Source organism: Miniopterus natalensis, chromosome 5 (genome assembly GCF_054644295.1).
Source record: "Miniopterus natalensis isolate mMinNat1 chromosome 5, mMinNat1.hap1, whole genome shotgun sequence".
NCBI classification, from domain to species: domain Eukaryota; kingdom Metazoa; phylum Chordata; class Mammalia; order Chiroptera; family Miniopteridae; genus Miniopterus; species Miniopterus natalensis.
Window position 1 is genome coordinate 69,194,182 of NC_142085.1, and position 13,174 is coordinate 69,207,355.

Below are 13,174 nucleotides of genomic sequence, written 5' to 3' on the forward strand. Positions count from 1 at the left end.
ATAACAGGCTGATTTATGCTGGTTTGAGGTAAAAAGGATAATTCATGAAAAATGGCTAGTTTAGTGTGCAACTCAAAACAGTTGTACAGGGTGGGGCATAAGTAGGCTTACAGTTGTTTGTCTGGAAAATAATACAATAATGAATAAATAAAAATACCAGAATAAACTCTGTGTTTTGCATACTCACAACTGTATTTACTTTTGCCCCACCCTGTATAAGTGTTTTTCCTCAACTCAACAATCGTATTTCAGTTTAAAGTAGATATATCCATGGCTCAAAATTTAATTGATAATTATTCCTTCTTCACCAAGGATAAAACTATCCTTTAATTTTATTCTGTGTGTGGTAAAGAGTAAAAGGACCGCTAGCATAGCTTGCCTTTATTCATACTAACACATCATCAGTGTTACCCACCAGTACTTTTGTCCCATGGGTGCAAATGTCAATACAATGGACAAAGTAAATAACGACTAAATCTTGTTATGAAAAGAATTTTGACCTTGAGGACTGACTCCCCTCCTCCCCACCTCCCCTGAGTTTATTCCAGTAAGAACTGAGCAATATTTAAGCTTTGGTTCTTGGCCGAGTCAGAACTTTTCTATATGTGAGGCCCCTTTGGATGAGAATTATAATACATAAAATTAAAGTGTCCATTTAAGATGTAAATTCTAGGGATGGGATATATATAACTCAGGTGGCTGGCATCTGTTTCTGTTTTTCTTTGTTTCTCCTCTGACACCTCCAAAGTCCTTTTTTTTTCCCCCCCAGGAAAAAACCCACAATAAAACTTTAAGAAAACATTTTACCAGGCTTCCACAATATGTCAGATAAACATGTACTGTGCCCTTAGATGTGTTTTTTTTCCATGGAGTTATTAAAAATCAAAATGGTTACACACTTAGAATTAATAAAAGGGATTTATAGCTCAAGAAACATGGCATCTATATTCTTATTTTAAGAATGGAACTAATGTAAGACAGGCAGAGCTGGTCCTTCAGCAAATGAGGGTTTGTTTTAATTCTTTTAGAAGCGAATTTGAGAGAAAGTGGGACAGGGGGAGACCTTTGAGTGCAGGCCTAGGTTTGTTTTTCATTAGCAGTTTATTCTCATTGCATAGTACAAAACCTGGGATATAGAGTGGTTACACTAAAGACTGAATGCTGGAAAAACAGAAGGAGGACAGCTAACTTTTAGGGAAGGACACATACTTACAGGTATTGAAAATTATGTTAAGAGCATGATGCTATCCAAAGTAGACAGTTAAAGTTTCTACTCAATTACAAAAGAGAGAACCAAAATAGAATTAGCCAGGATATGAAGAAGAGGTATAAGATCTTGGAATGCTAAAACATGATGTTCCCACTAAATATTTAAGTATAAGTGGTGCTTCTAGGAGTTCACCAGCGGTCATTTTAAATATATCATGGAAGCTAGTATTCAAGATTCCCCACCAGTTTCCTTCCAAATGTCTCCATGCTTTCCAAACTTATTACTTGGAAAGGATTCCCACTTTACGTTTTCCAAATTAATGTTTTCACTCACATTTTGTGAAGACAGTTCTCTCTCCCTCTATGCCTTCACTAAGGTGCTTTAGCCATCACAAAACTTTCCTCTTTTCTTAGCACACCCCACTTTCGCACACTGTACCTCCTCTTCTGCTAAAATGGAGTTAAAACTCACTTCCTCCATGTGCCCAGTGATGAATCCACTTATATTTCATTGTGTCTGTCAGACCCACAGATCATCATGTAGAGTGTAAGTCTTCGTCATATTATGTACTTGATTTTTTTCTTATTTTTCTTCCTTGATTTATGTGTTAAGAGTGTAGGGGAGGTGGGGTTTGTGCTGAAATTATATGTATGTGTATATACACACACCCCCCCCCCCACACACACATATTTATTTATTTATTAAGTACCAGTGGAAGTACTTAGTGACTGAATTTTGTGTGAACGCAAGAGGCCATTGCGACATTTTCAATTGGGACTTCCCTGAAAGGGAATAGAAACCTGGCAGGACACTAATTTTTATTCCCCTGATGGGTATTCTTCATAGATAAAGAAAAGTGATTGAAAAGACAATCTGAGTCAAGTTATAAAAAACCTCTGCCATCACTTATGGAATTATTAGCATAGCAGCAAATTTATTTCAAGTTAAATATTCTACTAAAACTGGGAATTAATGTCAAACACTTAAAAAAATTTCTGATCACTGATTAGCTAATATAACTTTCAGATAGAGCATAGTCTATAAACTAAATGTCTAAATGTAAGTAACTATATCACATAGTTATCATGATTTCCATGGAAAGAGAAAATCAAATCCTATCTGATAATCTTAATTACAGCCTCCCTTTCCACCATGCTGCTATCATATGTTTTACATTTGTGTAGCATCTGGCATCTAGGATGTTTTATTGTTTTACCACCACTTCCATTCCTCTCTGCAAAGCTTTCGCATTTTGTGGCATAAGGCAGTATAGTATGCCCGAGCAGCTGGAGTAAGGGGCATCAATATTTAACATGAGTGGCTTAGTCTGATAAAAATAGGAAGTGGTAAAAATAGAATCACAGGTTTTCTAAACCCCAGAGATGCATTTTAGTTCTATATAAATTCTCTCCAATATGGAAAGTAACAATTTTTCTTAAAAAAGGAGAAAACTAATATGAAAATGGTAGCATTTTAACAATATTTAGCAATGGTAGGGTTATGAGAGTTGATTTCTCATGTTCTCCCGAGGGAAACATCCATTTATTTTATCAGAGTGTTTAAGATAATTCTTAGTTCTTTCTCCACTTAATTGAAGTGTTTCATTCATTTTCTATTCTATTCATAAGTATGATCAGACACAACTTAGGATATGTATACTGTGTTATTTTATATTAATACACAAATATTTTTTGTCTTTTATGGTAGATTTGTGTATGGTTTCATATATTATAGGGAATTATAAATTGAATTTATTATAATTCAGTTAGTAAGGTATTGCTGTTAAAATATAATGTTATTTTGAATACTCCCTTTAAAGTATCTGGAAGACTTACAATGAAATCATCATTTCACCAAGATTTCTTTCTAATAAGCCATTCACCATTACTGGAATTGTATTTTGTGCATTACATTCCATTGACATAATTTTAAACTTCCATTATACTTCACTATAAATGGAATTTCATTATATCTGACTCCACTATAAGAGGGTTACAGTATTGTTGACATTTAGTAAAATTACAGATCTTAGTGTCTTGGTATCCTCTGCATTAAAATGCATTATGTGTGCTTTCAATTCTGTTTCAAAGAAAGTACTATTGATTTACATAGTTGTAATAGAAGAGTTTTGTGAAACTCCATTGCTTGATTTCATGGTGGCTTTCTTTCCTTTCTGATATCATTTGAAACTATTTCTCAATGTATTTTATCCAATAGTTATTGGCTAAAAATGATAAAAAACTTATGGATTATAAATATGTTTTTGTGAGTTTTCTCTAAGTCTTTATGAAGTCTTTGTGGATCTTGAGCTGTAATTGTAACTTTCTCTTGCAACTTTCTTTTACTCTATACTTTATTATGAAGCTCTTGTAGAAAATTAAGTATTTAGGTAGTGCTTGGCTGCCTTTCTCTTTTAAAGAGTGAAATTAAAATCTTTTGTTTTAAGCTCAGGGGCTAAACCTTAGTCAGAACAGGAACTTTTATCTGGATTCATATTTCTGGGACTTATGGCTGAACTCCTGCATTGCAGATGTGGAAGGAGAGGAGGGAACTGGGCTGAAGGAGGTGGCAAAGACAATGGACTTTGATTCTAAGAGATCTGGTGCTGGGATCTTTTCATCTATTCCTAGATCTCAGTAGTAGGCATCTAGCTTCAGGGAATCCCTTTTTTTTGTCTGAGCAGAGCCCTTAAACACCATATCCAGAGAGAAAATTGACCTAGAATAGTCTTAAAACTATTAATTCTAGAACCACCATTTCCTTAAGGGTCTGAGAGTCAGGACTGACTAATGCTTAGGCCACGACTACTCAGTCTATTTTGGTGGGAGGGACATTTAAAATTCATCCAGGTCAAGATCATCCACAAGGTTATGCGCTTAAGCCTTACAACTCTTTCTCTTACTCTTTCTACTCTTTCTGCTCTTTCCTATCTGGGTGGGGGGAGGGTCATAGAGATAGTAACTATCTCAAAAGACAGCTTTATGCTTCATTATTATGCCACCCACAGTCTTAGTTCTTCTGCTCAGTTAGGGGGCATGCTGTTTGTAACTTAGAGTCACATTTTTGGAATAGAAATACCCTTCACCTATGAATAAATTAGACAAACTGGGTGATATGAACAAATTCCTAGAACATACGATCTTCCAAAACTGAATCAGGAAGAATCAGAAAACCAGAATAGACCCGATTACAAATAATGAAATTGAAGCAGAAATTAAAAAATAAACCCACAAATCTCCCAGCAAACAAAAGCCCTGGACCGGATGGCTTCACAGGTGAATTTTATACCAAACATTCAAAGAAGAACTAACACCTATCCCAAACTATTCCAAAAAAGTCAAGAGGAGAGAAGACATCCAAGGCCAGCATTATCCTAATTCCAAAACCAGGTAAAGACACTACAAAGAAAGAAAATTATAGGTCAATATCCCAGATGAACATAGATGCTAAAATCCTCAACAAAATATTAGCAAACCAGATCCACCAATACATTGAAAAGATCATACACTGTGACCAAATGGGATTTATTCTGGGAATGCAAGGTTGGTACAATATTTGCAAATCAATAAATGTGATACATCACATAAACAAAATGAACAATAAAAAATCATATGATCATATCAATAGATTCAGAAAAGCATTTGATAAAATCCAGCATCTATTTATGATAAAATCATTTAAGAAGTGGGAATAGAGGGATCATACCTCAACATAATAAAGGTCATATATGAAAAGCCAAGGTCATACTCAATGGGCAAAAACTAAAAGTATTTCCTTTAAGATCAGGAACAGGACAGGGATATCTGCTTTCACCACTCTTTCTGAACATAGTGCTAGAAGTCTTGCCTACAGCAATTAGACAAGAAGAAATAAAAGGTATCCAAATTGGAAAGGGGGGAGTAAAATTGTCATTATTCTCAGGTGATACGATATTGTACATAGAAAACCCTAAAGACTCCACCAAAAAACTACTAGATCTAATAGATGAGTTTGGCAAAGCAGCAGGACACAAAATTAATATTCAGAAATCAGTGGCATTTTTATAAACCAATAATGAAGTATCAGAAAGAAGAACAAGAAAACAATCACAGTTACTATTGCAACAACAACAATAAAAAGGTACTTAGGAAAAAAATAAACCAAGAAGGTAAAGGACCTGTACTTGGACATTGAAGAAAGAAATGGAGGAAGATACAAATAAGTGGAAGCAAATACTGTGTTCATAGACTGGAAGAATTAACATCACTAAAATGTCCATACAATACAAAGCAATCTATAGATTCAACATAATTCCTATTAAAATACCCATGGAATATTTCACAGATCTAGAACAAATATTCCAAAAATTTATATGGAACCAAAAATGAGTCTGAATAGCCTCAAAAATCTTGAGAAAGAATAACAGAGTTGGATGAAAGAAGGTGAAGAGGTTAACTAAAAATCATGTATTCATAACCCATAGACACAGACAACAGTGTAGTGATGGCCAGAGGGAAAGGGGGGTGGGGCCTGAGTGGAGGTGGGCAAAGGCGGGCAAATGGGGACATTTGTAATAGTGTAAACAATATAAATAAAGTTAAAAAATATCCTTTACAACAGTTTTAATTAGCATTTTTAATTCAACAATAAAGTAATTTTGAGCATCATTTTTGTTTGTTTCTATATCTCAAGATAAGATTATCTGTAGGCTAGATTTCCTGCTAAATTCCTTAGCATTATTGCCAGGTCAGAAACAAGGCATATTAACATACCACATGTTGTTCAGCATCTGGAAGCCAGAATACAATAGGCATTGTTCATTTAGTTGAAGAAAAAGACAGCTGTTTAAGATTAGCCAGCTTGCATATGTGTGGGAGTTAACAGAATAATGTCTCTTTCCAAAGATGTCTATGTGGTTTGTTTGTTTGTTTTCTTATATGCAAATTTTAATTAATGAAGGAATTAATGAGCTAAATGAAATAATAAACTGTTTTATAGTTTAGTTGGAAATTGGTTGACAAGTTTTCTTCTGAGTAATGATACATAATTCTAGAAACCAGATAACTTCCAAAATCTCTCTAGCCCAGCAATTTTCAACCCATGTGCCCCGGCACACTGGAGTGCCACAGAATTTTTAAAACATGCAATACCTGACTATTTCATCAGGGGCACTGATCTCTTTTCCCTTAGATTGTCAAGTAAAAAAATGACAACAGCCAACACAACAATAGCTGTCTGGTGAGAATGAATAAAAATTACAGCTATTTTTTTGTCAAATTGGCAAAAAAATAAACTGTTGCACAATTTTAGTAATTAATTTATGTGTACAATGAGGTGAAAAAGGTTGAAAACCGCGGCTCTAGACTATGCACTATATTCTAGGTCATAGCTTCCTGTAGTACAATTCTATTTCCAAAATCAACCTTTATGGTAACCATTATTTAGGGCCCTGGCCTAACAGAAGTCTTGCAGTTAAAAGTGTTGTTCTCCGATGTGTATTTGGATCATTACCTAGGTCACACACATTTATGTAGATGGGTGTAATAAGATTTCTTTAGAAAATATAGCTTGTATGTTGAGTTTAAACTTATTTTCATTTAGCTTTCACAGCTTTCATTTTCTGTCCTATTGTAGAGGTGGTACCAATTCTATGTCAGATATTTTATTCGCCTTGTTTCAACTATTCCTGACATCCCTGAGGACTGGTATTATTGTGGTTACCATTCTACAGCTGAGGAGACAAGGCTCTTCCTGGACTGTAAGATAATTACAGTATGCCATATAGGCACAATCTCTTGTTTTAAAACAATTTTTTTGAATTGTAACTTATATACAATAAAATGAACACATAAGTATACATTTAGATTACATATAACAAATGTATCCACTCCTGTAACTACCACCCCAGTCAAGAATGAAAGTCTCTTCACTCCCTCCCTTTTATCTGATTAATTTCAGCTGTTCTAGAATTTCCTTTGTATGAATCACCAACTATGTACTTTTTAGTATCTGCCTTCTTTTGCTCAGCCTGATGTTTATAGAAACCATGCATGTTTTTGTGTTTATCTATATTTTGCTCCTTTTAATTGCCAAGAGTTTCCAACATATGAATGTATCTTAGTTTTTAACTTAACACCTGTTGATGACATTTGGACAGTTCCCAGTTTTTAGCTACTGTGAATAAATTTGCCATATACAAGTCATGTACAAGTCTTTCTATGGACATGTTTTCATTTCTTATATTTATCTAGGAGTAGAATTCCCAGGTTGCATGGAAAATACTATACATTTAATATTATAATAAATGGAAAAATTGTTTTTCCAAAGTGATTGGTTCATTTTACTTTCCCAAAACCAAGGCATGATCTTAATCTAGTGTTGACTTCTAGCAACGTAATTTTTTGTTAAGCTAACTTTGGGGATAAAGAATGGTGATATAATTGGTCATTTTTCTCTCTAATCCCTTTTTCTCTCTCTTTTAGAGAAGAAAAAAATAATGATGAAAAGCTTTTTTTATATGGAATGGTTTTATTCTTCAAGAGGCTTTCTGGCAAAATTTTCTATTAAAATTCTACATATGCATACAAAACAGAGTAAATTTTGTTCAACACATAGAGCAGGTTTTTTAGTCACTTGTGAGCTATTGTTCTGTAGTATTATCACCATGTATAAAGCAACAATAATAATAATACTGGGAAAAGAAAGGCCCCAGTTTATTCATTAGACAAGAATGTGGTAAATATATACTATGAGCAAGAAAGGGTTTTCTATACTGTGCATACAAAGATGAGCGAGTCATTTTTTTTTTTCCTGCAAGAATTGCGTAAGTAGAGAATAGAGGACGTATATATATATATATACGATGAGATCAATACAGGCAGTATGTATGTGGAGAGAGTTTTACTCTACACAGGCTTTTTGTTATAACTTTTCATATTGGATAAACATCCTCATGTAGTTAAGATATGTCTGTACTTCAGTTGTTTGGTGACACTAATAATTTGGTGTTATTATTAACTAGAGGTATTTAATGCAAAATTCCTTTTAAAACTGTACTTGTAGCTTGTTACAACATAGTGACTAAAGCTACTATATACTCCTACCTCTGGAATCTGATTTGTGGGCATCTACAGGATATTTTATAACTGCAGTAATAAAGCAGTCAGAGTTAAGCTCTCAGAGCAGATTAGACGTGCTTATTAGCAATAAAATATAGTCAAAATATGCCAGGCATGCACATATTTTTATGTAATGGAATTACTTCAGCGCATAGTCAATCTAAATTAAATGAGTTTTTAATTGAGGTTTATGTGCAAGAAAAGAGAAAATTTATCTGTTATGTAGATTATATATGCTTTTAATGTCACAGCTGTCTCAGATATCTTCTGATAGTGAGTGTGGGTGCCATTAAATGCAGCTGTCCTCTTCTGCTGTAGGTACAAATATATGGAAAAACTAGATCAAAGTTAGAAAAATAAGAAATGGATTGTGGAAAAATGGAAGAGAAAACATTACAAGAGAAGAGGAAAGCTGACTTCCTCATCTGTTCTTTTCTCAAGGTTGTTAACCAAAATAATTTCCAGCCCTAGAAGTGACAAACACGGAAAGGGATTTTATTTCTACTTTAAAAATAGCTCGATATGGCTCAAGGTTTGCTTCAGCCGTTTAACTCACAGCTCCCAAATGCCGCACGTTTTGGGGACGGTATGTTAGTTTGACTCTTCAGACCCGGGGTTGTGCTCATTCACTGGCTTCCTGGTATAAACAGGGAGGTCAATGTTGTTTCATTGGTACTGAGGTACATTTGAGTTCACACGTTAGGAAATATATGCATGTTTATTATGAAAGCGACTGCTGAAATTAGCAAACAAAATGTGAAATGAGCAATAAAGAAATACTACTTATGATAAGAGTTAACCTGTATAATTTAACTGTGTAATCCTCCATAGTCTATGTGGGTGATACTTGTTTCAGTTCAACATAGCTCCTGGGCCCTGTACATATCAGTCCAATCTCATAACTTTGAAATAGCTATGTTCACTTCAGAAGAAGAATTCACTTTATTTTATTTGTTTTAATTTTAAAGTTGTACCACCTCAGTAGATAGACAACAAAGTCTGTTTTCATGGACACTACCATATAGGAGAACCTTAAGATAATTCTTTTACTTCAGCCTTAAGGTAAGGATAGCAAATTCTCTAAAACAGGCTGATGATTGAAGATGAACTAGTCATTCTTTAGTTCATTACTATTGAACATAAATGTTTTAATTTATATTATCTAAAATGTGTTCTTAAATTTGGTAGGATATTCATATAGTATTTTACAAATTTATAAATTCAATAGGATGTTCATAATATATGGAATTATTCAGTTTTTAAATTTTACTAAAAACAGTTTTCCCTCAAATGTTTCTATACCTAATGTACACTACTGATTTTGAGCAACAGAACACAAAACAATTAGCTATACTCCTTTATGAGTAGCTCTACATGAGGCAGTTTATAGCTTGACCCTAATAGGTGACAGAGAGAAGGTTGAGATGGGAGAACAGTTGGTCTAAGAAAATACTTTGCTTCACACAGAACTTGCCTGAGTACCAGTGCTGTGCATTCAATATTTGGCCAAGTGCTGAAAATCAACCAATATTTACTGTTTTGTTTTGTTTTGTTTTTTTAATCCTTGCTGAGGATATGTTTTTATTGATTTTGAGAGAGAGAAATAGAGAGAAAGAGAGGGGAAAAGAGAGATGTGAGGATGTGAGAGAGAAATACTGATCAGTTGCCTCCACCCCCGACCCCAGTGGGGATAGAAGCCGAAACCTAGGTACATACCCTGACCGGGAATGGAACCTGTAGCCTTTTGGTGTATGGGACAATGCTCCAACCAACCAAGCCACCCAGCCAGGGAAACCTATACTTACCTTTGTCAAAAATTTTTGTAAACATTCTGCTGGGATACTCACATGAACAAGACAGAAAATATGATGGAAAAAACATATTGCTTTCCTTAAAATATAAAACAAAAGCTTACCTATGTACAAACATCCATACCTACACACTCACATATTTCCCCCTCTTTTAATGGCTAATCTGTTTTTTAGATTAGCCTGTGCTTGAGTTGTGGGAGTACAGGGTAAGAGCTAAGGAAAGAATTCCACCCGGAGCATTTCTGACTTTTTTTAGTATTTTGTGGAATAGCATGAGAGATCTCTTCCAGTTGTGTAGGATAAATACAGCCCACTGAATACTGCTCAACAGCAGTTTACCACAAGCCAGTTATAATGTCAAAGACATCAGACCCTTTCTTTCCTTCTCTATTTGAATAATGATAAATGCCTTCACGCTCCGTGAGAACTACTGAAGCGTGTTTCTCGGCAGGTGAGCTTGGCAGTGTCTTATATAACTCCACTCAGAGCATTACTTAAACAGTGTGAAATACATTGTCTGACAAGAATTGTATCACAATTTGGAATGATGTTTATGCAAGTGGATAGCCTGCCAGTTATTTGTAGTTTAAAAAATGGACCTCTGAGGCCACAATAGAAAACCTTAGTCTTTATTTGGCTATTTGTAGTGAGAACTATAATTGTCCCTTGTGGGAGATAGTGCAAGTTCAATCATTGGGCTCTAGTCCATCAAGCATGCATGGTGAGAGACAACTTGTTCACTCTTTGTTTCTAAAATAAGATGTATAATATAACAATATTTCACTATTATTAAATGTAATTTTCATTGAAATGAAAATACTTAATTGCATATGTACCTCATGTTTAATTATGCTTTTTATTTAGCTGTTGTTATTTATTATCGAACAGCTGTGCTATTATTCTTTACTGCTAGTTTGTCACCATCCATCAGCCTTGGTGTTGATGGTTTTTCTTCTCATGGAAAATTTCAGCAATGGGTTCATGGTCCTAGCTGTGCAGCATGATAGCCAGGTAACCAAAGAGCCTGTTTAACTAAATGGGGATATGGGAATGGAGGCCAAATATTTCAAAGTCCTTGGCAAATTTTTGAAAGACCATAATTCTACTGATTCATGTTCTCATCCATCGAGTCTGTAGGCACTCTAGAATGAATGTTATAATCAGAGAGAACACTAGGTGTAGATACTTATTTTAGCAATTGAGCAATTGGTATTTGAATCACTGAGTTTCTGATATGTGAATACTTCACTAGTTATGTGACTACATTTGAAATGGAGTATGCAGTAGTCTTTATTTTTATTTTTTTTAGAGTTCAGCTTTTTATTGAATGTGTTACAAAAGAGGTTTAGTCAAAAAGACCAAAGCCCATGACAGCATCAGACTCCTCAGATTCTTCTTTCTTTGCTTTCACTTTCTCTCCTCAGCTGGCAGCAGCGGTGGAGGTGGGAAGGACCTCCCGCTGATGCAGCACCAGCTGCTGTGGCAGGTCCACCAGCCCCTACATTGCAGATGAGGCTCTCAGTGTTGACAGTGGCCAGAGCTTTTGCAAATAAGCCTGGCCAGAAAGGTTCAACAGTTACCCCAGTGGCTTTAATGAGGGCATTGATCTTCTCCTCTGTCACTCTCGCTTCATCATTGTGCAGGATAAGAGCCCACTAGATGTAGGTGAACTCCGAGACTTAGGCCATGGTGTGGGCAAGTGCTGGGTGAGCGCTGCTGTTGCTGGAGCTATGCTAGTTGCCAGATGAAGTGAGGGCCTCACCCTAATGAGGCCTTAGCTTCTTTGGAAGGATGGAGCACCTTAGGGGCAGCTGGGGAAAGGGGTGAGTATGCAGTGCTCTTATAATTGTGCATGGCAATTGAATACTGTAATCTGAAAAGTATCACCACTCTGATCATGTTTTCATAAAATAACTAGCATTTCATCTTTCTTCCCTTGTGACTTATTTGCTTTTATCCAGTGATTGCTTTTAAAGTTAGAATCTGGTTGCATTCAACTTGAAGATCCTTACCATATAGGGTGGGGTTTGTCAAATAGTGCGGATATAGAGAAGTCTGGGAGGCATCGCACAACTCAGAGAAGCTGTTTTGTCCCGTCAGCAGTGGCTTTGAGGTCAGTCTGTGACTTAGGGGTAGAGGTGATTCAGAGACTTTCCCCCCAACTTCTTTTTCGTCTGAACAATCAAGTAAAATTGGACACCCATTGGTCTTCCAGCTGGATGTGTTCTCTGTTTTAATAAGAATGATGTGGATTAGTCATGGTGCAGATGGTAAGATAGGACCTGATGGGGTGGGGTTTGGGGAAATGGAACCCCTAAAGCATTAGTTTTAAGACAGATGAAGAGTTTTGACTGCTCCCCCTTACCCAATTATCTTTACATTTGTATTTACTATTCCCCCTTCTTTACCTCAACCCTCCTAATTCTTGTTCTTTGTTTCTCTCATTCTCTTTGGGTTGGATTTTTTTTTTCTTCGTTTACTCTATCTCATGATGTCTCATTGCCTCTCTTTGCTTCTCCCCTTCCACCAATAGAATGTGAAATCCCCCCTTTTAAAAAAATCTGATAATAGAAGCAGTATATGTATATTACTTACTCATTACAATTAAAAACTACACATAAGCAAAAAAAAAAAAAAGAAAAGAAACTTTATCATTTAACACCAGAAATTAATTGAGCATCTTGGAGAATTGTAATTATATATGGAGAAATTTATTTTACCTTATTTTTCTTAGCTGTTTAAGAATTTGGTCTATGTTCTCAATTTTAAAAAGTCATTTTTTCTTTTCTTTTACTTTCTACTTTACTCCTTTTTCCATACCACAAGAGAGAAATTTTATTTGCTTTAAATATAGCCTATTAATCTCAGTGGAGAAAGAGGTTTCCCTGACTTGCTTTAGGATTTATGTATTAAAATATTTAGTTACAGAGGTAAGAAATCAGTACTACTTGTTCTAAAGGGAATTTTAAATCCTTCATAACTTCTTTATTGATGATGTACAATGCTGAGTGTTGTTTCATTTTTATACAGCTATTTTCTTTGTCATTTTACTTTAT

General features: G+C 35.1%; 1 protein-coding gene and 1 pseudogene across 1 annotated transcript in view; one reads left to right on the forward strand and one right to left on the reverse strand.

The window, feature by feature from the left end:
* Nucleotides 1–13,174, forward strand: part of LAMA2 (laminin subunit alpha 2) — a 458,292-nt gene that overhangs the window by 7,586 nt on the left and 437,532 nt on the right. The window lies entirely within an intron of this gene.
* LOC107531014 (large ribosomal subunit protein P1 pseudogene) lies at nt 11,464–11,806 on the reverse strand (annotated as a pseudogene).